Source organism: Protopterus annectens, chromosome 5.part0 (genome assembly GCF_019279795.1).
Source record: "Protopterus annectens isolate FY-2018-M chromosome 5.part0, PAN1.0, whole genome shotgun sequence".
NCBI lineage: Eukaryota > Metazoa > Chordata > Ceratodontiformes > Protopteridae > Protopterus > Protopterus annectens.
Window position 1 is genome coordinate 1,779,202,690 of NC_056735.1, and position 25,318 is coordinate 1,779,228,007.

At 39.6% G+C, this 25,318-nt stretch overlaps 1 protein-coding gene across 1 annotated transcript in view; it reads right to left on the reverse strand.

The window, feature by feature from the left end:
- LCP1 (lymphocyte cytosolic protein 1) overlaps positions 1–25,318 on the reverse strand; it is a 550,854-nt gene that overhangs the window by 508,807 nt on the left and 16,729 nt on the right. The window lies entirely within an intron of this gene.

A 25,318-nucleotide genomic window follows, 5' to 3' on the forward strand; every position in this document is an offset into this window, starting at 1 on the left:
CTATAATGAAAATATCGTGTTTAAAAATACTTAAAATATGTGGTGTCACGTTTGGATGACTGCTGGTGTATTTGATCTGGCCCATTGGACATCTGGAAGGATTTTACTAGTTATTTAAATTCCAATCCCTTCGGTTTGGTTTTACTGGTAAAATTGATTTGTTTAATATCAGTTTTCTTGATGTGAATGTGACCAAGCTTATTGATGGTACTATTGCCACAAACATATATGAGAAGCTGTTTACTAAGAATTCGATATCAGATGCTATGAGTTGCCATCCCGGTCATATTATTAGAAACATACCGACAGCTCAGTTTTGAGACTAAGGTGAATCTGCAGATCAACACATGAATTTCAATCTGAAGCCATGAAAATGGAGTCCAGATTTGTTAACAGAGGGTATAGTATGCTAGATGTAAGATATGCCCATATTTTAGCTTCTAATAAATCAAGGGATGAGCTATTGTAATCTCCTGAAAGAGCTGGTGAATCGACTAATTTTTGTGCCTATATCTAGACTAATAACCACTTATGGTACCAATACATTTAAAATCCATGAGGTAATTAATAGATATTGGTATCTTTTAAAAACTGACATATTTTTGAGTAATGTTTGGATGAATATTGCCACTTTGGTTATTGAAGAGGCAAAAATATTGGTGAGTACCTTTCAGGTTTTGAGAGAGATGTTAACAAATGAAAACCTAAGAAAAATTTTCCCCATGGGTGTACACATTGTAGCAATTGTGTCTATTGCAAGGTTATTTCTAAGACTAAATCCTTTACGTCTATCAATACGCTTAAAGCATTTGACATTAGACACTTGATTACCTGTAGTATGGAATGGCTTGTGTATATGGCTGTGTGTCAGTGTGGAGCTTTCTGTGTTGGCCAGACTTCCAGACCTTTTAAGCAAAGGATAGTGGTTCATTTGAGTGATATGAATTGTAAGCGCTCTAGAAGCATTTCATATAAGCACCAACTAGAACATGAGCCTGCTCATTTTATTTTCATTGGCATTGATGTGGTACTTAGGTGAAGTGTTATCAAGTTCATCCAAACATAGAATTCTAGATTAGAAAGAAAGATTGTGGATTATTAACCTAGGCAATATGTACAAATTGGGTCTTAATGAAAACTGATAAAGTATGTTTTACTTAAGGAATTAATTTATTTTGTTGGATGTAAATTTGGTGCATTATATGTAATTGATGTTCCCATATTAGTGATTTAAATGATATATTTAAGTGCAAGTTAGCAATCTGATATTTTCCTATGATGAAAGTATGGCTTAAAAAGTTGTCTTAATGAAATGAGTGTTTTTTTTGTCATGTGGTTTATAAATGTTTATAAAATGGTGATATTTATTTATTCATATATATATATATATATATATATATATATATATATATATACACACACACACACACACACACACACACACACACACACACACACACACACATTCCTATATATTTGTTTATGTCTAAATGTTTTTTTATACATATGTTTTTATGTATGTGTTTATGTTAAGCCCAAAATAGCTACTGTTGCTTTAAAAACTATGACATTATAAACTTGTGAACAGTGTGTGTCTGTATTACACTGATGACGCCAATGGGCAAAACTGGTCTCTGATCATTTGATTTTGGCCAGACTACTTTTATGGTTTTCCATTTGGATTTAATAAATTGCTTCAAGTGAACATTTTGGAGTTTATAGTGTTGGTTTTCTGCTGCATCTGTGCATTTATCTTACTCTGTGCATTGTGTGTTGGATCATGCATCTTGAGTTGGTTTGTAAAGTGTGTATATACATATATATATATATATATATATATATATATATATATATATATATGAATAGGGGTCCCCTTCAAAACATCTAAAACCCACAACATTTAATTTCATAACATCGAGACCAGAACATGTAAAACCCATAACATCTAAAACTTATATAACATCGAATTTCATAACATCGAATTTCATAACATCTAAAATGGGTGATTGCAACTACCCCACCATTAACTGGGAAAACTACTCATGTACCAACTCCTTTGCTCAACGCTTTCTAGAATTCATAAACTCCAATGCCCTGGATCAACTTATCCACACCTCCACCAGGGGCAGCAATATCCTAAACCTAGTCATTACCAACATGAGTGACCGGTGTTCCACACCTGATGTCAACTCCTCATTGGTCAGATCCGACCATAAGCTAATCACCATAGATATCCACATCCTGCCCCCACCCCCAATTAAGGAAGCCACTGTAAAAAATTTCTTCAAAGTCAACTTCATGCTTCTTAAGACTGAAGTGGCAAACTTCATGACATCCATGCATATGGGCACTGCAGTTATGACTGCAGAATCCTACACAAATGTACTCTATAAGCACTTACACAAGTGCATGGATCGTGCTATCCCTAATAGAACCAAGATGCTATCCACCAAAAAAAAAGGAAGCCAATCTGCAGGTCCCCCACTATAAACAAACTCTACAACAGAAGGAAGAAACTGTTGCAGAAGAGAGTAAAATCCCATGACTGCAGGAGCTCCCTGGTCAGCCTCAGTAAGAAACTGAGATTCCTCATAAAATCTTCCAAAGCTAGCTATGAAAACAAGATTGCCTCTGATTCTAAGGACAACCACAAAGCATTCTATAGCTATGTCAAGAATCTCAATAGCAACACCCAGATCTGCTCTGAGTTACAGCATAATGGCATGAAAATTACAGAACCAACAGATATCGCCAACATCCTGGCCGATAGGTTCATTGCTAACATTACCCCCCTCTCATGCCTTAAATGGCCCATATCTATACCGGAAAAATGCAAAGCCCCTGCAATCACAACTGCACAGCTAAAAACTGTACTTTCCAAAGCCAAGAACACAGCTTCCATGGGACCGGACAACATCCCAGGCTGCATTTTACACGAACTTCAGAATGAACTGCCCCCCCCCCCCCACCTAAGCATCATGTTCAATCATAGTCACACTTCAGACTTTATACCCACTGAACAGCGCACAGCAACAGTTATACCACTTCACAAAGGGAGAGCCACCACGGATTCCAGGAACTATCGCCCTATTAGCCTGATGAGCCTGGTCTGCAAGGCCATGGAACATATCATCATGGAACTCATAATCAAAGACATAGGTAACCTCCAAACTCTGGACCCCACCCAGTTCGGGTTTGTGAAAGGCAGATTATGCCTTCTAAACCTGATTGACTTCTTTAAAACAGTCACCAAAGCTGTAGATGAGGGTAAGGCAGTTCATACAGCCTATCTTGATCTCGCCAAGGCTTTTGACACCTTCCCCCATTCTGGAATTATAGAAAAACTCACTAAACAGGGTATAAATCCATATGCCACAAGATGGATTTCCAACTAGCTCACTGACAGAACCCACACTGTAAAAGTTGCAGACTCCAGATCTGACTTCAAACCAGTGACAAGTGGCATACCACAGGATTCAGTCCTGGGCCCTCTCCTGTTTGGTATCTACTTCTCTGAAGTAAGGGCTAACACAGAGGGCCTCTAGCTGATGAAGTGCACATATGACTGCAAACTAGGTGCCATAGTTGAGTCCCCAAATGACGTGGACATCCTACAGAAGGACCTCACTGAGATAGATGCCTGGTGTCAGAGCCATGGCCTCAAGCTAAATGCCAAAAAGTGCATTGTCATCCCTTTTGGTAAAAACTATGTTCCCATAAACTACCACATAGGCGGCAGTCCTCTTAACACCAAAGGTGTGATAAGAGACCTTGGGACTCAGGTGGACAGTAGTCTCTTCTTTGATAATCACATCACCATAGTAGTCAGGAAATCCTTCTACATGGCACAGCTCATCACAAAAGGGTTATCATCCAGGAAGAAAGAGGTCATTGTTCCCCTCTACTCGGCACTCATTAGACCCATTATTGAGTACAACGCCCCTTTTGGACTGTACCTCACAAGACATCTGCAACAGCTGGAAATGCCATAGAAGTACCTCACCAAGAGGATTACGGGCCTCAAACAGATGTCCTGTGCTGACCATCTCAAAAAACTCCGACTTTACTCCATAGCATATCGCCTACTCCGAGGTGATCTCTGCCTAACATACAAAGCTATGTCAATCCCAGAGCTGTTGGACATGCTACACGTAAAGAAATCCCAATCCCTCTAGGATACTCGCTCTAGGGACCTAAACCTTGTCACCACAATAAATAGAACATGCTGGAGGGATATATTTCTGTTCCTAGAGACTTCCCATACTCTGGAACAAGCTACCTATCTATGTCAAGCAAAGTTCCTCATTAGCAATCTTCAAGAAAAATCTTGATGAATGGATGGGAATTAGAAAATTCATCCCGGGGATCACCTCTGTGGCTCTGCTCGACAGGGGCACAGGAAAATAACTTTCTTGGGTGGCAAAAGCCAGGGAACCTTGTTGGCTAAACTTACATAGGCCCTAGGGCTGATAGCCTAGTACCTACCTATGAACCTATAATATGTAATAGTGTATCAGCACATATGTAAATGTTATAGTTTAATCTGTTAATCTTGTGGTATCACTATGAGATATTGTAGTTTTCATTTATATAGTTATTATTTATATAGTGTAGGAATTAATACTCTTTATATAGTGTTTCTTTTACCATTCTGTATGTGTTTTTTAGGTCATACAGGTAAGTGATATACACAAAATGTCTACATTCTTTATTGTGATCGTGATACAGTGAGGTTAGGAAATTAACTTTTTCCCACTGTAGTGTGATCTTGGAGTTGGTAGATTTAATTTATGGGGGGTGTGGTGGGTGCAGGGGGCCTGCACCCCCTGCAAAAATGCAGTAAAAAAATGTGTTTGGTAGTTTGGTGTTGTTATATGTGGAGGGATGTTATTTTTATGTGATTTGTAGTGTTCAATGTTCTGATGCACATTTTCAGTGTTATGGAATTCGATGTTATGGGTTTTAGATGTTTTGGGTTTTAGATGTTCTGGTCTCAATGTTATGAAATTAGATGTTATTGGTTTTAGATGTTTTGAAGTTTCACACATTTCACTGACAAGTACTACTCTAAGGCAAGTCAAAGGTATATGTCCTTTTCTCCACTGTAGTGCGATACTGGTGTTAGTATATATAGTTGGGGGGGGGGGGATTTTACCAAATAATGTAAAACAAAATCAGACAACAGAAAACCAAATTAAGTGGGAGGCTGTGCCCCCCACACCCCCTAACTATATATACTAACACCAGGCTTGCACTACAGTGGGGAAAAGGACATATACCTTTGACTTGCCTTAGAGTACTACTTGTCAGTGAAATGAGTTTTAGGTGAAATTAACTTTCAGTGAAATGAAGTTAGGTGATTTGGTCTCAGTGAAATGGGTGTCAGCGAAATGGTCTTTCAGTGAAGTGATACGAATCCATGTAAAAAAAAAAAAAAAAAAAAATATATATATATATATATATATATATATATATATATATATATATATGCAAACACATTTAATATGTGTGTGTGTGTGTGTGTGTGTGTATATACATATATACGTGTATATACGTGTATATATATATATATATATATATATATATATATATATATATATATATATATATATAGACAGATTGGTGACTGCTGTTTTGTTTTCAATACTCAACTATATTTAACTTCTAATTTGTGTTGCATTTTAGTTGTTTTTGTTTAATTTTTGTTTATTGATATTTTATCACTTAGTTGAGTTATTTAGTTATTTCTTTTGATCTGAGTCATTTTTACCATTGATATTTTAGCAGTAACTATTCACACACACACACACACACACACACACACACACACACACACACACACACACACACTCTCTCTCTCTCTCTCTCTCTATATATATATATATATATATGTGTGTGTGTGTGTGTGTGTGTGTGTGTGTGTGTGTGTGTGTGTGAAAATATGTTGACAGACAATTTTTATATGCCTGCACTTATTTTTAAAATCGTTTTTTTTCTTAAAACTTGCATTTTATCTGTCTCTGGCCTAGCACTCAAGTGTGGGGTCATTTACTGCACTGTTCTAACTTGTTGATACTTGTGAACCTCTGCTTTCCTTAAAAAAAAACAAAAACAAAAAATCTTGCTTTTTTCCCACTTTTCTGAGATTTAAAAAAGTTCAGTTACAGATTTGCTGTTCTGAACTGTTTGCAAGTTTCTTGGAGGCCATTGTTTGCTTGGGCTAAAGGGAAGTCTCTGTGTTCATCAGTGGCAGTGATAAACATTGAGCAGCCTGCCTGCCCCTGTGGGAGTGGTTACTGCCTTGAAACTGTAGTTTTATTGGCCATTTTGGGTCAATTCCTAACTCCTTGATCTCCCTCTCTTAAAACCCGATTGCCTCGTGGTTTTGGCGTCTTTTTGGACTTGTTGGCTGTTGGTGAAGCACCCACCAAGAGGAGAAAACGCTGAGAGAAGAAAGGAGCCACTTTTGAGATTTTAAGTATTTTGTTTCAGATTATTTGTTAATTTTTTTCTGCATTGCCGCCTACTTTTAAGCATTTTCTGGCTTGTTAAACTTGATTTCTGTGTTGGTAACTGTATTTAGAACACAACCTAGAGCTGATTACTGAATTTCCTGCCTGCACTTATTTTTAAAATCGTTTCTTTTTCTTAAAACTTGCATTTTTATCTGTCTCTGGCCTAGCACTCAAGTGTGGGGTCATTTACTGCACTGTTCTAACTTGTTGATACTTGTGAATCTCTGCTTTCCTTAAAAAAAACAAAAAATCTTGCTTTTTTCCCACTTTTCTGAGATTTAAAAAAGTTCAGTTACAGATTTGCTGTTCTGAACTGTTTGTAAGTTTCTTGGAGGCCATTGTTTGCTTGGGCTAAAGGGAAGTCTTTGTGTTCATCAGTGGCAGTGATAAACATTGAGCAGCCTGCCTGCCCCTGTGGGAGTGGTTACTGCCTTGAAACTGTAGTTTTATTGGCCATTTTGGGTCAATTCCTAACTCCTTGATCTCCCTCTCTTAAAACCCTCTTTTGTGTGGTTCGGCGCATTTTTGCATATAGCGCAACATCGGGCAGCGCCACCTAATTGGGTTTAAACTATTCCTGGCTCCACAAAGTCTGCTCTTCACTTTTTCCCTTAGAACTGCTCTATCTCTCAAATTAAATACCATATTCTCATTCTAAGGCCCCTCACTGGTCCGAATAAGTAATTTTACAAGTTAGCACTAATAAACCATAAGCACTACTTACTCTTATACTCTCTACGGTTACCTTGTCCCCTATTGGTCCATTTTAATTCAGTTCCCTATATTACTCTAGCATGTCCAAAGGTCAGTCAATGATTTCCTCTCCAGTCCAGCTGGTGAATCTGGGAATTTTGAGGCAATGTTAAAACTGTCTCATGTACACGGACAACCCTCTCCTCCTCCAAACAGGTTCAAATATATGTGAGAGATGCAACCATATAGCCAAACTGGAGGCTGAGCTCTCTCATCTCAAAACTGGTGTAACCAGTCAGGAGGAGAAGGTAACCTCACACAACACAATTCCAGTATCACATAGTCCCACCACAACAGCAAACCAAACACATAAAAACACAAAAACATACTTGGAGGCTCTAAATAAAAATCTACCTAAGCAACAGAGACCTCCAAAGCAGACATCCAAGCAAACGCTACCCCAAAACAAAACACGTAAAACACATAGCACACAAAGTCAGTGTGCCAAGCAGTCACAGCCCTTAAGGCTGAATAACACACCTGATACTCTTGTAATAGGTGACTCTATTGTTAGACACACTGACGTCCCGCTCACCAGGCTGAATAAATAGAAGGTCACAGTGAGCTGCCTGTTGGGCGCTAGGATCCGCCACATAACGCAAGCACTCAGGTCACTCCAAAGCAAATACAAATATGACTCAGTCATTGTACATGCTGGCATGAATGACCTGAGACGTACCTCCCTCGACTACATGAAAAGAGACATAGAGGAGCTCTCTGTTCATGTAGCCCAGGCCGGTATGACCCTGACCTTAAGCAGCATCTTACCCTTACCTAGAATGATGCCACAGTATAAAGACAAAATGATCGATTTTAACAATTGGCTAAAATTTTGGTGTCATTCAAAGGGGATCCAGTGTCTGTCAGCCTGGGATGACATGCTCGACAAGCCACGTTGCTTCGCTAGGGACAGCTTGCACCTGTCACCCCTGGGCTTTCGGATATTGGCAAAGGCTCTTGCCACCCCCATAGTGCCTTTTTTAGGCAAAGCTCAAAAGTCAAACCCACCTCCATAGACAGCACAAGGAACAAGAAACTAAGGGTAATGCTGCTAAATTCCAGAAGTCTTAACCTCAAGATGCATGCACTCGAAGCTCTCCTCAGTATGGAGAACATCGATATCTGTGCAGTGACAGAAACCTGGTTCAAGGTTCCAGAGAGCACCCCAGCACTACCAGGTTATACCTCATATCATGCTTTTCGGCCCCACAACCCGGACCAAACCACAAAAGGAGGGGGAGTTTCAATATTTATCAAGGATATCCACACCTCCAGGTTAGTGGCATTGCACAAAGTATCGGAGACCATCCATGTGCAACTGACACTGGGCAATACTGCTTTTCAGTTTATAGCATCCTACAGACCACCCTCTCAAAGTCAGGAATCCCACTCGGCTTTCCTGAAAACATTGGAGAACATGAAGATCTCTCCGAACACCATTATATTGGGTGACTTCAACTACCCAAACATAGACTGGGAGCATTACTCAAGCCCCAGCACCTTAGCCCAAAGGTTCCTGGAATTTATAAACTCAAATGCTATGGAACAACTAGTCACCACTCCCACAAGAGGGGAAAACATACTAGACCTGATCATTACCAACATGGGGACTCTATGCTCCATACCAGAAGTATATCCCTCATTGGTAAGATCAGACCATAAATTAATTTCACTGGATATCCACATCCCGACCCCACCCCATCCCAGAAAACCACAGTGAAAACTTCTCAAACGCGAACTTCACACTTCTCAAAACCGAAGTGGAATCCTTCAAGGCCCCAGGGCCAGTGGAAACTACGGCCCAAACTGCAGAATCCTATATAAATGCATTCTACAGACATCTCCAGGAATGCATGGATCATGCTATCCCAAACAAAATCAAGACCCAATCATCCAAAGGCAGGTGTCCAGTCTGGTGGACCCCAGCCATAAATAAACTGTACAACAGAAGGAGGAAGCTACTACATGATAGAGCAAAATCCCTAAAAGGGAAGGCATCTCTGATCAGTACTAGCAAAAAATTACGATCCCTCATAAAATCCTCTAAGGCCAGCTTCGAGAGAAAAATTGCACAGGACACTAAAGACAATCATAAGGCTTTTTTCAGTTATGTTAGGAACCTGGGATGCAGTTCCCAGACTTGTTCTGAGTTGATTCTAAGCGACAAAAAATACAGTGAACCCACAGACATCGCCAATATCCTGGCAGACAGGTTCAGTGCAAACTTCTCCACCCCCTCCCCCCCAAAAGAGCAAGTATCTATCCCGGCAGAATGCAGCCTCCCAAACATCTCTGATGCTCAGGTGAAGGCCGCCCTCTCCAAAGCAAAAAACACTGCTTCCATGGGACCAGATGGCATCCCGGGTTGCGTCCTACATGAACTCCAAGATGAACTAATCCCTCAAGTAAAACTGCTGTACAATCTCAGCCTCACTATAGGATATGTGCCCAAAGAATGGCGTACAGCAACAGTGGTCCCACTCCACAAAGGTGGCACCTCTGTGGACCCTGGAAACTATCGCCCCATAAGCCTGACTAGCCTAGTCTGCAAGGCTATGAAGAGGATCATCATGGAACTCATAAACAAAGACATTGGGGACCTACAGACACTAGATCCTACCCAATTTGGCTTCGTCAAGGGCAGATCCTGCCTTTTGAACCTGGTCGACTTCTTCGAAACAGTCACCAAGGCCAAAGATGAAGGGAAGGTAGTCCACACAGCCTATCTGGACCTCGCAAAGGCATGTGACACAATACCCCACTCGGGCATCATAGATAAGCTATCCAGCCTAAATATAAACCCCTATGTCACAAGACGGGTCATAAACTGGCTCAAAGACAGAACCCACAGAGTCAGAGTTGCTGGAGCCATGTCAGACTCGAAACCGGTCACAAGTGGCGTCCCACAAGGTTCTGTCCTGGGACCTCTCTTGTTCGGTATTTACTTTTCTGAGGTACAGGCCAATGTGAGAGGACTATGGCTCACCAAGTTCGCAGATGACTGCAAACTGGGCGCCATAATCGACTCTCCAGCTGACACAAACATCCTTCAAAAAGGTCTCGCAGAGACGGATAACTGGTGCCATAGCCATGGTCTAAAGCTAAATGCCAAAAAGTGTATAGTCATACCCTTTGGCAAAAACAATGTGCCCACAAATTACCACATAGGTGGTAACCCATTAAGTACAGAGAAAGTAATTAGGGATCTGGGGACCCAAGTTGATAGCAATCTCTCCTTTGACAACCACATTGCTAAAGTGGTTAGAAAGACCTTCTACATAGCCCACCTCATCATGAAAGGATTCACATCTAGATCAAGAGAGGTAATCGTGCCCCTTTATTCATCCCTCATCAGGCCCATCATAGAGTACAATGCCCCCTTTGGGATGTACCTTACCCGACACCTGCAGCAATTAGAAAGACCCCAAAAGTACCTCACCAGGAGGATCAAGGGACTCAAACAGATGCCATATGCTGCTCAGTTAAAAAAACTCCAGCTCTACTCAGTTGCATACCGCCTACTTCGAGGCGATTTATGCCTGACATATAAAGCTATGTCCAACCCAGAATTAATGGACATGCTCCACCTCAGTAAATCTAAATCCCTTAGAGCCACGCGCTCGATGGACTTGAACCTCAGCACAGAAATAAATAGAACATGCTTGAGGGACAGATTCATGACCCAGAGGCTCCCTTCGCTCTGGAATAGAATTCCAATTCATGTTAGGCAGAGCACCTCAATGACTCTCTTCAAGAAGAATCTTGATGAATGGATGGAGGATCGTAGGTTTGTCCTGGGGATTACTTTCGTGTCACTATTAGACAGAGGCACAGTAAACTAAACTTTAAAAAGGGCACAGTATACTCAAATCAAGGGGTGGCATAAGCCAAACACAATCGGGCTAGGCTTATAAATGCCCCAGCACAGATAGCCTAGTATGAACCTATGAACCTATGAACCTATAATAGTAATGCTCACAGTTGGATTATCATGTTTATTCTTATCTTAATCTAATATAAGTGTGTTTGTTCTGCATAACTTTAAATTGAAATGTAAACTGCCACTGGTCCACTTGTAAATGCTAAATCCAGTTTCATGAGTTTAACTTCAAATAGGGCAGTAGGTGCACTAGTAAAAATGTTTCATATTTGTTTTCCAATATTTGACAATATAAGGATTTCTAAGTCCTGATCACTCAGAGAAGTTGATTATAACAAACTCTTGATGGATAAAATCTACAAAGAGTCAACTACTGATGAGTGTCTTTGCCATGGTTGTTATTCTTCTTTGGACAGCTGGGTGTCTAGTTTTGTTCAAATTGGTGGTTTAGTACTCCCTCATGCATTAATGAAGCAGGAAAAAATGCCCTTTTCCCCTGTTCCCATGGCATGAAACAACAATGTAGATACACATTTTGAACTAAAAGGTCAGGACTATAAACCAAAATGTCAGAACACATGTTGATAACAAGTCTTAAAAAAAAATAATTAGCTACCAGGAAAATTAAAAACAAAACCATGAGCCTTATTAATAAATGACAGCTACTTATTTTTTTACTCTTTGGATACAAGAAATTGTCATTTCTAATTCATACATTGATATTTGTTAAACTTACAGGTCCCAACTTTCCCAGTTTCCTGCCTCTGTGTTGAGGTATTGGTCTGCAACAGAAACTCATAACCCTGTTATCTTCTCCAGCCATTTTGGCTTTGCTAGCACCTCTGTGGCCCCTTCTGTTGGCCTTTTCACATATAGCAGAAGGTTATCTGCATATAAGTAATGCTTGCAGAATTGTCCCAATCTAATGCCCTCCCAGCTTCACTTTTCATGTAAATACTGTGCTATTAGCTGCAGGAGGGTGTGCTCATGAATTCCCACTAGAGAACATGTCTCCTAAGTCATCTCTGACTACCTTTTTGTTTTCCTTAGTTTAAATATAAAATGACCGTTGGACCTTACTGCAGTTTTGGTGTTATTTTCCTTCCATCATCTTAACATTTGTGGATAAAAAAGGGCTGATAACAGGAAAAATCCAAGAGTTACAACAGGTCAAGGCCAATGATTTGTAAATTGCTGGACGATATGGTAACCATGCACCCCATGGTCATGAAATTATCCGTGGATCTTATGCTGGCCATCAACAACCTCACAGCGATGGTACAAGCTGTAGTACAGGATACCATGATGCTAAAACAGTCCATCACTCAGTAGGATGAGAGATTGTTATCAACTACAGATACTATAAACCAGTAGTAACAGAAGCTGACTCAGTAGCAGGACATAACTGGCAGGAAGTTGACCCATTTAACAGACTTGCAAATGAAGGTCAAGCAGCTTGCGTTGAAGATAGATGATCTCAAGATTAGAAGTCAGAGGAATAACCTCCAAAAAACAGGTCTCCATGAGGGCAAAGAATGGAATAATCTCATTGATTTTATCAAGAAAGAACTAATTAAAGCCCTGAAGTAAATTAGGTTCAGACACCTCATTGTCCACTTCCTGGATTATAATGACAGACAGATAGTATTAAAGAATGGCAGAGACCTTGGTAACAATCTGCACATATAGCAGGAGTTGGAGTGTGCTTTGCACCTGATTACAATAAAGCACTCCAATAAAAGAAAAGCTATGATTCCACATATCAGGAAATCAAAGGACCGGGGATACCATTGATAACTCTAATTCCCTGCAATGCCGCTCAATACTATCAGGGGCCAGTAGACCACCTTCGAGAATACCAATAAAGTATGAAGCATTACTGAGGCTTTTATCTCTCAAAGGACAGCTTGCAATCATCAGGAGAACTTTTTGAAATGGATACAGCATCAGGACTAATGGCATGCTTTCAGGAGTTCATCGATTTCTCCAACTAAACTCTCTGTGGAAAAGAAATTGAGAAATGCACCATTTGGTAAATCTGCAAACTCTGCTACAGCATTTAGAGAGTAGATCAGTAATAAAGCCCCTAAACCAATGAGCACTTATGACAGGTTCTTGGTGCTCCAAGACACACAGGATCAGAATGAAGATGGTTGTCAGTTTATCATACTGGATCTCACCCTGGAAAATCTTGAAACTCTTAGACAGATCTCTATGCCTGCATCTACCAAAACTTGTCAGAGATTTGCAATGCATGGCTAGGCTTAAAATTGCCCCTGTGTTCATTAACCTAGTAAACACCTATGAACCTAGAAGAACAGACGTGAAGGGCAGGGATGTATACCCCCTACATGACTCCCTTTTATAGAAACTTGGTAATTAATATCATGGATCCAACTACGGTTTAATTCAAGGATGTAACAATCAGGGGATGACTCATTGCATCTGCCCATCACTCAGGGCTTTCTCTCATCCCCATCATGGGGATGTAAGGATTTCAGTCAGTGACACCTCTACATACACCTCCTCATGATTTGTAGATGATTCAGTAATTTGGTTAGATAAAACACTTATCAGCTCTGTTAGATACTCTGGAAGCTTTTGGTCGCCTGTCTGGCTCACATTAAACTGACATAAATGGGTAAGAAGTACTTGCAAGGAGTGAAGCTTCTTGTTGAGACTTCTAGCACTGAGCAGTAAGACCTTATGTTATTAATTATTAAAAAGTCAGAACTACAACTAAATATAGTTGGAAATATTAATAATCCTTCTTCAAGTATTATTGCAATTGATTAAGCTGCTGTGGTGCAGCGGTAGCGTTCTTGCTTCACAGCAAGAGGTTCTCCCATTCCATTCTCGGCTGGAGCACCTTCTGTGTGGAGTCTGCATGTCCTCCCCGTGGTCGAGTGGCATTCGAAAGACATGCGTAGAATGGGCATGCCTTCGTTGAACGTTGGGCGTTGAGCTAGCACCTCGGCACCCATAAAAAATCTACTGCCAATTATTAGCGGACCGGAGTTCCGCTGTGGTGACCCCTAACAGGGAAAAACCGCCAGAAGAGGAAGATCATGTATTATTGCAATTGTAACATAATTTACATTTGGGGGCATTAATGTTACCGTTAAGTTTTCATTAATTGATAAAAATTGTGTGGATGTCAGTTTTAAATTTGATCTTGTTTCCTTTACAAACTCTTTTAACTCCTCCAGACATATAATGCATTGCCAAAAAATAAAAGAATAATCCGTAAATTCATTTGGAGAGGGGGCATACTGTGTGTCATATGCCAAGTAGCAGTAGCTCCTATGGAACAGGACAATTTACCATTGCCATAGGTACATACCTACATTATTGCATGCTCATTTACTGTATCAATTTAATATATATATATACATATACAGTAGAAACTTAAACATTAATAACATGATCTCTTGGTCCTATACCCATATTAATAGTTTCTAGCGTCTTAGATTTTAAGGTACACGTTTTTTCATACTTACATAAATCATTACCTATTTTAAAAAGCAGAAATTTCCTGATTTAGTCATATAATAATACAGTGCTATCATATCTTAAGGGGTATATTAAACCATCTTGACAATATGACTTGGAAAGACTATTGTGACAATACACGTAAGCATCCAGCTTTTGAAATGTATTACAGCAAATTTCAGATTTTTATTGCTTAAGCGATTAGTCAAAACTCTGTCTATTGAGAAAAAGAGAGATTTCATGATATTATAAATTTCAATCTAGTTTCTTTAGTAATATGATTTTTACTGGTAAAAAAATGTTAAAAAGCACAACATAAAATGTATTCACCTAAGAAAACAATAAAGAATAATCATAAATCAATTCGAAATAGCTCAATGCAAACTAAAACATTTTATGAGATTGATTTTACTCCCAAGAGACTTTTTATTCTCTGTGTGAGCAATGCCAAATGCTGGCACTATAATAATGAGTCAGCTGACTCATACTATTGTAGGAGGCCATGTGTCCAGATTCAGGAATATTGGACAGTTACACATAGAAAAAATATGTTTTTTTAAACTATAATATTGATTTTTCTCCAGAACTTTTCCTATAAGATATGAATATTTCTGATCCATCTCAAATAAGTACAAAGCTGTGTTTAGGCTCTATGGTAACAAACAGAATGATTTTGGACAACTAGAAAACTGTTCCTATACCAAGACTTCTGTTCAAAGGTGGTGATTTTATTTCTCAACTATATAGAAGTTTGATATGTTATTTTTCTTTTATTTTTGTTTCCTGTTATTCTGTTTTTCCATTTTATGCTTCATTTTTGATTGAATTCTTTGTCTTTTAAAATTGTTATAGTTGCTCTTCTTCTTTAAATATGATTGTATTATGAACATGTTTTTTACAAAGATATAAAAAGGGATAATGCCCTGATTATCAGACAGCCTAAGTCTGATTAGTAGCCTGGGCACCTGTTGAACCTGTCAAGGAGATAGAAAGAATGAAGCAATACTGCTGGCTTGCCTGTCTTGGGGTGGGGTGGGGTGTAGGACCACATGCACATGACCCTACAGGAGAATCTCTGGTAGAAACCATGACGCACATGGGAATGATGGTTTCAATGGGAAGTAGAGAAATGTTTAAGGGTTACATGACCTGCAAAAGTGAGTGCCACACCCCTACTGATAGCCATTGCAAAGCAAATTCTACAGAATGTTCCTGGCAATGTGCTGTGGAGTTAGGGTTATAAAACTCTAGTCTCTCACAATCCTGATAACACCATTTCTGGCAGGGTTAACATTTACCTCTAAGTGAATGAATCAGCTGTAGGGCTCCCACTCCAGGTGGATGAAATAAGGCAACTGCACAGTGAGAAAGAGGCTTGATGGTCAGATGGAAATCAACGCAAATAAAAAAAAGACAGGCAATTAGGGCCTCAAGGTTAAACCCTATGGATATAGGGTTTACCAATGAATTAGATAACCTGACAAGGAGGTTAACAGAAAGGGGGTATAATGTGAACGAGGTCAACCACCATCTGGATGAAGTACACAATCTACGTTTGACTGTAGCCAGTCCTTATTTTGGACCCATATATCCTAGTGTTACTGGGGATAAAAAGATTGATTGTTGTGTTAAGTTCTCCACAACTTTTTCATCAGATCAGTTTGAAATCAGGGAGATTATCAGTAAGTTTTGGGGTGTCCTGCAGGTCGATGATGACCATAGGCAGATAGTAGGTGAAGCTCCACGTTTTCTTTTTAGGAATAAGAACAACTTGAAAAGGATGTTGTGCTATCCAAGACATGATAGACATCCTAAAAAGGTAGGATGTACCAGACCCTGTGATCACTGCAACTTTTGCCCTTTTATAGACAGCAATGTGGAGTTTTTTCATCCTGATTTGAGAAGAGTTTTTTATACTAAAGTGGAGGCGAATTGTATGACCGTACATGTCATCTATTTGGCAGTGTGTCAGTTGTGTTCCTCTTTCTACGTGGGTAAGACCAACCGCCCACTCAGAGATAGGATGAGAGAGCATAATTACCACATTAGGAAGGGTACGTTGCATAATGCTTTAGCTAAACACGTGGTCACGCATGGTCATGACCACAAGTTTTGTTTAGAGTGTTAGAGGTCATCACCCCAAATCAGAGGGGTGGTGATGTTAGGATATACACTGAAGGAAAAGAGAGTGACTGGATAACACTTTTAAGGGCTGATAGGGGACTGGGTTTAAATGAAAGGGCATCCATAAAACCTAGCTTAAGGCAGCGCAGGCATGTAAAGTGACTATTTGTAATTACTTATATGCATATGCCTACATTATGTCCTTATGTCTCAAAGTTTTTTATGTATTTATATATAAAATTTAATATATAAAATTTTTTCATGTATTAGTTTATGTGTTTTGGAAAATCTTTTATATATTCTATGGAGTGTTTAAAGTCATTTTACAGATGTTTTAAGTTATTTTATGCATTTATATTCTTGTAGTGAGCTTTTTTTCTGTTTTTGTTCTTTGCAGTTTGCTATGCCTTTAAATAGAGGTTTGTGTTGGATCATCTTCTTGATAGGTTAAGTATTTAATTGTCTCAGTGTGCTTTTAATATATAACTAGTTTGTGTTAGGAGGTTTGTTTCATGGATCTGAAGAAGCTGATACAGTGAAAGCGCTTATCCGTTTGTTCTTGTCTGCAATAAACTACGTGGATTTTACATCTTGGATTGTTATCTTCTGTTATTTTCTCACTCTCACTCCTGCTCAGTACTTGGCTGTTTTGCAAATAAAAAAAATGACTCCCATGTTCATCCTTCATCATATCATTACCACCACTCTCCTTTTTTTTTAAACTTCTATCGCAGAAGGACAGTCACTTGCCCCATAAACTCTTTGTAACTTTTCTTTTGTCACATACTTAGCATATAAGCACTACGGGGTCCTGAGTCATGTCACTTGCATGGATTCCTTGCTTATTAATACAGACTTAATGAAAATGTATCTTTGTGTGAGTGTCTGGGTGGGTATGTATGTGGACTATATGTGAACTCAATGAGAAAAGATCAAACTACATTACAGTGAAGTACAAGGAGTACAACAGATTGAATCACACTAAACTTAACAACATTCCAGTATCACTCCAGTGCCTTAGAAAGATAAAGCTCTGATTATGGCCCGGATGACTCAGGTTCAAGTAACCGCTCAGGTGACTGACTGAGTGGCAGGGAGAGAAATAGTGGGGAAACAGCAAATTCCCATTCCCTGCTCTACTGCAATCTTTTTCAACAAACTATAAATAAGCTCAGTCTGTTCAGCAAATTGAGCTTTTTATGACTAGAGTAAGAACTGTGTATATGGTGTGTGTGTCTATGTGTGTGTGTGTGTGTGTGTGTGTGTGTGTGTGTGTGTGTGTGTGTGTGTGTGTGTGTGTGTGTGTGTGTGCATGTTTGCTTCTTGCATTTCCCAAGGTCTCCATGCCTAATCATGATACACTAATGAACAAGCATGTTCCATAGTGGAGACATCAAAACAAAATGTTTTCACTCTTCCTGCTATAAGTAGGACAGCAATGCTTGCCATCTTTATGTTTTTTTTTCCTGACATTGTAATGCTTTTTTGTGTATTCAACCATATGAGTTCTGTTTTTGTATTTTAGTAACAAATCTACCACACTAACTTTTTTCTCAATGCAGAGAAGTTTGTTACTAATAACTGAAATGCAAAATACATATTTTTACCAAGATTGTGTTATTTTTTGGGAAGAAGCTTCTTTACTTTTTTGTCTTGACATGGTGACAATCCTACCACCAAGGACTTTGCAGCTACAGACTAAATAAACAGCCACAAGATATAGGACTCAGTTATTGACAGGAAAAAGTCTCAGAACAAACTTTGCAGAATCCTTTTCAAAACTGGTACTGGACAGCAGGGTGTTAGCGGCAGACTGTCAGCATTTGTCATTAATGAAGGAAGAAGAACGAGTTGGAATGACACTGGATCAGAGTTTTGAGCAGAAGTCGCCAAATTAAAATGACTGTGATTGTCCAGCATCCAACTTTGAGATGTTATGCATTACGGGGAAATAGCATGCAACTATACAGAAGAAAAAGTCAACATTTGTTGAAACTAGAGGAGCAAAAACTGATGCAAGGAAATTAGGAGAACGGGTCCAGTAAGGATTTGTCTGAGGCTGCAGCAAACCATTCGGGGAGTAAGTCTCCTGCCAATACCTAGGACAAACAATAAACTTGCTGGAGAGTTTGACATAAGCCAGAGATGAACTGGTCTTTGGCAATACTCCAACAAGATTTAAGAGGTGGAATGTAAAAGGAGAACAGCTTAGTTTTGTTATGGAATATAACATGTTCTCAGAACCGCAGCACATTGTAAAAGAGATGCGGTCTAAGCTGTTAAGAGATGAACAAATTAAGAAAGCTTTTCTTAGGCACACTACTGCACCCTTTTGTTAAGGACCTAATTTAGGAGATTTGTTAGTGCATATTCATTTTTTTACTTTCTACAATGATACCAGGTTCAAACAAACTAAATGTCAATGGGCCATGCAAAATTGGGGACAGTTGAGATGTATTTATCTTAGATTAAAAGAAGCTTCCCATATTTTGCTGTTAAACGCTTTATAACCAAGATGACTGAACAAGAAACTCAGCTGGAGCTACACGATAGGTCAATTGTTTAATTGTTTGTTTGATATGTTATTTTATTTGTTGGCTTGTGTCAAGTTTTACTATTTAAATTATGTTTTTCTGTATATTGTGATCACTTTGAAGGCTGCATATATCTCTGAAGAAATGTGATGCTTCAAAGTGAAAGGCTATTGTTGTATATTTTATATTATATTTTATAATATGGTGAGAAAATGAATGGTGGGAGGATGGCCTAATGGTTAAGGTATTTACCTTACAAACACAAGGTGCAGAGTTTGAGTCTCACAAGGGATAATTGGCCAGGCTTAAAATGGCTAGCAAGGCAATTAGCTTTGTACTAATCTATGAACATCCCATAATAAATTCCATATTTCCAAAAAACATGCAAGAACTGTGTTTCTACAATTTAGACTTGGCATCTACAGTTGTAGAGCATGTGGTGATGTTTTATAAAATCATTACTTGAACATTCACCTCCAATGTAAATATACATACATTATTTTGTTACTCTGACATGTAAAATCATGTACTCCTCCCCAAACCCAGGCAGTAAATATTTGCAGCTACAAATAACAATACTATTTTTGTAGACCAAACATAGTACCCAGCCAGACTCAATTTAGGACCCCTCAACATCAACCACAGAGACAGAGGCAGACACACACTTTACTCTGGAAGAACCAGACAATTCCATAATATAGGAAAATGCCTAAAATAAAGAATGGAATATTGCTCTCATAAACATTTTGCTCCTAGCTGGGAACAGAAAATTCTTATGCACTCCCTTCTACTTTAGTAATTTCAGTACATTTCACTTTTCTTCTTTTTTAGTTCATGTCTCTGAGAAGTCTTGCTCTACATATAAAATGGATTGCTTAAATGTAATATCTATTTTTTTGAGCCAAAACCCATTTCATTACAGTGTATAATTACAATCCAGCAATTGTACTAGAAACGATGTTAGTGAAGTCAACCAGGTGGAAGAAACGGTACCAATGATCGATACACCCCCTCCATATTTATCAATTCATCTTCAAGCACATTTAGAATAACAAATCTTGTTGAAATATTTCTGCAAACAGATCCTTCATTGATCCTTCTACAATGTCAAGTTGCAGCCAATTATTGAAACAGAATCCATTGTACCACACCTGTTATCACTCCCTCTCTGGTCAGATCAGACCACAAACTGATAACCCTGGACATCCTCACCCCTCCATCTCCCCCAGTCAAAGAAACCATCGTAAAAAACCTTTCCAAAGCAAACTTCAAACTACTTGCATCAGAAGTGGAAAGCTTCACTATTCCCTTGCAGAAGGATAATGATATCCAGGATGCGGAATCCTACACCAAGGCACTCTATATGCATCTTCAGGATTGCATGGGCCGTGCTATCCCAAATAAAACCAAGACTCCTTCCTCGAGCAAGAAGAAACCAGTCTGGTGGACCCCAGCCATAAGCAAACTTTACAATAAAAGGAGGAGACTTATACAAAAAAAAGGCCAAATCTCAAGTAGAAAAATCATCCCTGATCAGCATTAGTAAGAAATTGAGGGCCCTCATTAAGTCAACTAAAGCCAATCTAAAAAAGAAAGTTGCCAAGGATGCCAACGATAACTATAAGGCCTTCTATGTTTATGTCAAAAACCTAAATGGCAACGCTCAGGTCTGTTCTGAGCTAGTACAAAATGGAACAAAATACACTGACCCCACTGACATTGCCAACATCTTGGCTGACAGGTTCAGTGCAAATCCCCCCCCCCCCACCACCTGTAGGGCCTATTAATATTCCAGGGGATTGTGTACCTCCAATTATTACTGATACATTGGTTAATAAGGCTCTATCTAAAGCTAAAAACACTGCCTCCATGGGACCAGATGGTGTCCTGGGCTGTGTCATACGCGAACTCCAAAATGAATTAACCCGGCATCTGAATAACCTGTTCAGTCTCAGCCTCTCGACAGGATATGTGCCCATAGAATGTTGCACAGCAATGGTGGTTCCACTGCACAAGGGTGGGCCCACAACTGACCCTGGGAACTACCGACCAATAAGCCTGACCAGTCTGATCTGCAAGGCAATGGAGCAAATCATTATGGAACTCATAAATGGAGAGATTGAGAACCTCCAAACACTTAACCCCACACAGTTCGGCTTCGTCAAGGGTAGATCATGCCTCCTGAACCTGGTGGATTTCTTTGAGACAGTTACTCAGGCTATAGATAAGGGAAAGGAGGTACACACGGCTTACCTTGACCCTGCTAAAGCATTTGACACCATTCCCCATTCGGGTATTATTGATAAACTCACCAACCTGGGCATAAACCCTTACGTCACAAGATGGATCGCAAACTGGCTCTTAGGCAGATCCCACAAAGTAAGAGTAGTGGGATCTATGTCCAAATCCAGACCAGTAACGAGCGGTGTGCCTCAGGGCTCTGTCCTGGGGCCCCTCCTGTTTGGCATATACTTCTCAGAAGTACAGGCAAGCACTGAAGGGCTGTGGCTGACCAAGTTTGCGGACGATTGCAAACTGGGTGCTATAATAGAGTCTCCAGCTGACATGGATATCCTCCAGAAGGGCCTTAATGAGACTGATGCATGGTGTCAAAGTCATGGTCTCACGCTAAATGCTAAAAAATGCGTAGTAATCCACTTTGGAAAAAACAGAGTACCTGCGAACTACCACATAGGAGGTAACCCCCTGAAATCTGAAGAAGTAATAAGGGATCTAGGGACCCAAGTAGATAGTCAGCTTTCCTTTGATAACCATGTTGCCAAGGTGGTTAGAAAATCCTTCTATGTGACCCATCTGATCACGAAAGGGTTCGCATCAAGATCTAAGGATGTAGTGGTGCCCCCTCTACTCTTCCCTCATCAGACCCATTATTGAGTGCAATGCACCAATTGGAATGTACCTGGCCAGGCATCTCCAGCAGCTGGAGAGACCACAAAAGTACCTCACTAAGAGGATTACTGGCCTCAAACAGTTGCCCTATGCAGCATGATTGAAAAAAGTAAGGCTTTTCTCTGTTGCATACCGCCTTCTCAGAGGCGATCTCTGTCTAACATACAGATCCATGTCCAACCCAGGACTGTTGAACATGCTCCATCTTAGCAAAACCAAATCTACTCGAGCTACACGCTCTAGGGATATCAACCTCAGCACAATAATGAATAGAACATGCTGGAGGGATAGATTCCCTTCGCAAAGACTTCCCTTGCTATGGAACAAGGTACCAATCTACATAAGACAGAGCCCCTCACTATCACTCTTCAAGAGGAACCTTGACGAGTGGATGGGTAACAGAAAGTTCACACCAGGGATCATACCAACAGCTCTACTAGATAGGGGCCAAGGGTACTAGCTGCTAGATCAAGGGCCTAGGGAACTAACCAAAGGGGCGGTGAATACCACACAACGTGGCTGGGCTAATATATGCCTTCCGGCAGATAGCCCAGTACTTACCTATGAACCTATATCCAAGATTTCTATGGCCCTGTATATTTTCAACAGGTAATGGTTCTCTGGCTAAATAATGCACTATAGACATCCAATACCAGCATTGATTATAAGTGACAGTTCCCACATGATCTTTTGATTGCTGAGCACAGCTTTCCATTTGCTCAATTTTGTGCTGTAGCTCATCTGCTGAACTCCTTATCTTCTCAAATGTGGTAATAACACCATCAAGCCATAGCAGAACCAGCAAAGACCCAATAGTGGCCAGTAACACTTTGCACCCTGATCCCTTTATCCCACACTAGCTACACTTCTGCAGTTGCTCACCCATGACCCATAGCTTGATTTTTGCAGGCTGAGATACTTTTTCCATTGTATTACACATAAAATATTATTTACTTTTCTCAACCCTGCAGTGTAGAGCAGGGAGAGTATAGATGCAACTGACAAAAACACAAATAAAAAAACAATGACCATCATACCTATAACGTACAGGGTTAGTTCTAGAAACAGCAATCAGACATTGTGTGCCCCTTTGTGGACAATGAGGACTCTGTCAGGCATGACGCTCTCTCATTTTTCTGGCAAGAAGTCTACTGGATTAGACCTAATGTGAATTTGAGTATATCAGTCATTCAGATCTCATGAGTCTGATTTCATGTCTTCATCGACAAAGTGTGGGTTTCTTCCTTCTCCTACCATTAAAACAGGCCTTCTTTGTCCATTTCTTAAGAAATCAAATTTGAATGCACATATCCCAGATAACTGCCAGTTTACATTTAACCTTTTATTTATAACAAAAGTGTGTGAAAAAGCAGACAGCAAGGAGCATGAATCTCTTCTTAAAAGTCGTATCTTTGACGTCCATGTTGCTCTGGATGTAAAGTATGCCCCAGCACTGAAACAGCCTTTGCTAGAAGGGTTAATGACCATTAATAGCAAGTGATAAATGGTTTCATTTGATCTTCTTCATCTTCTTCAAATGCAGGACAATATAGATATGGTGGATAATGGGATCCTATCAGAGTACTTCAGGACTTACTGTGGTGTATCTTCCACAGTGTTACAGTGAATTGCTTCCTGCCTCTGTACGATTACTCAGTGGGTAAGGGGTTTCCTGTACTGACACCTGTACCACCTGCTTCGAAGTTACAGGGTGGCTCAGGGCTCAGTACTGGTGCTCTTGCATTTTTCATGTATGTGTTCCCAGTGGGTGATATCTTCAGATGGAAAGGATTGCAATATGACTGAGGTTAACACTGCTGCATCAGTGATACCTGTCTTGCCTCTTCCTTCATGAGAAAGTGGCATTTTTCCCTGAAAAAACTGTTTGGATGCCATCTTTAAGTGGATAAAAAAATAAGCTGAAGCTCAGCCTTGATCAGATCATAATGAAGTCAATGTGTGATGCTTTTAAGCCCTTCCCAGCTCCTGGCCTTCCATTTATGGGGGACATATTTGGAGTTTGTGTCTAAAATGTGTAACTTCAGTGTGATCTTTAACAGCCAGATGATTTGATCTGTCAGCAATATTAGGAACTGTGGGTCATAACATTCTGACCGAATAGAGAAGTACGTACTGCTTGTTGTCTTTTCTCCAAAGTTTAATGTTGATTACCTCTTGTTTCTCCAGTTATTCTCACCAGGTTGTTTTGAGTAAAAATTCCTTAGGAGCCAACAACTGATATGTGGTACCACTATTTTTCATGATGTACATGCAAACCCTGAAAAGAGGTCATTCAAGGAAGAGGCATTCAATATCACTGTTATTATTAATACATCACCTTCCAGGTGCATGTGTCTGATTTCATTTTCCTTAATGACTGTCTGGATGTTATCCTTCACTGCCATACTTCTCAACTGGTGAGATTTTTGCAGAATGCCCAGATTTTTGCCTCATATTTTTGGTCTGTTCTATAAAAACTTTGAGTCACTAAGTAATGACAGACATTTGAGTTTCTCACTTAAAACCCTTCAGAAAATGCATGTTAATGTAAAAGCTGTTATCCATTCAATTTTTTTGAGATTATAAAAGCAATATTTAAAAATAGTCCCTATTTTTGGACCTTGTCCCCCCCATTAAATTTGGCTTTGTCCAGATTTCTTGCGCTAAGAGGTTGAGAGGTATGTTCACTGCACAGATTTTACTAATCTTCAGCTCATCTGCCTGAGCTGATGCTTGTGCAGGACTCTGTTTATCCTCAACATGTTCTAGACATTTCTTTCCTTAATTCTTGTGGGTAAAATAGGCTAGAGGTTGTGCTTTTCTATATGAAATTTGGGTGTGATTCTAGACATGCTGACAATGAAGGGACAAGTATCTGCTCTTTTCACATTATCTTATAACCATTTGAAAAATGTCACCTAGATTAATCACCTGATACCAGCTTTAGATCTTATAATAGCAATACAGCCACTTGTAATTACTTGTGACTTTTAGACAATGACCTAACCTTCCTTTTTTGGAAAATTTTTATTACAACAGAACACATTAATGCAACATTTTAACATCAAAAAGAAGAACAAGTAATAGGTTCATAGGTAGGTACTAGGCTA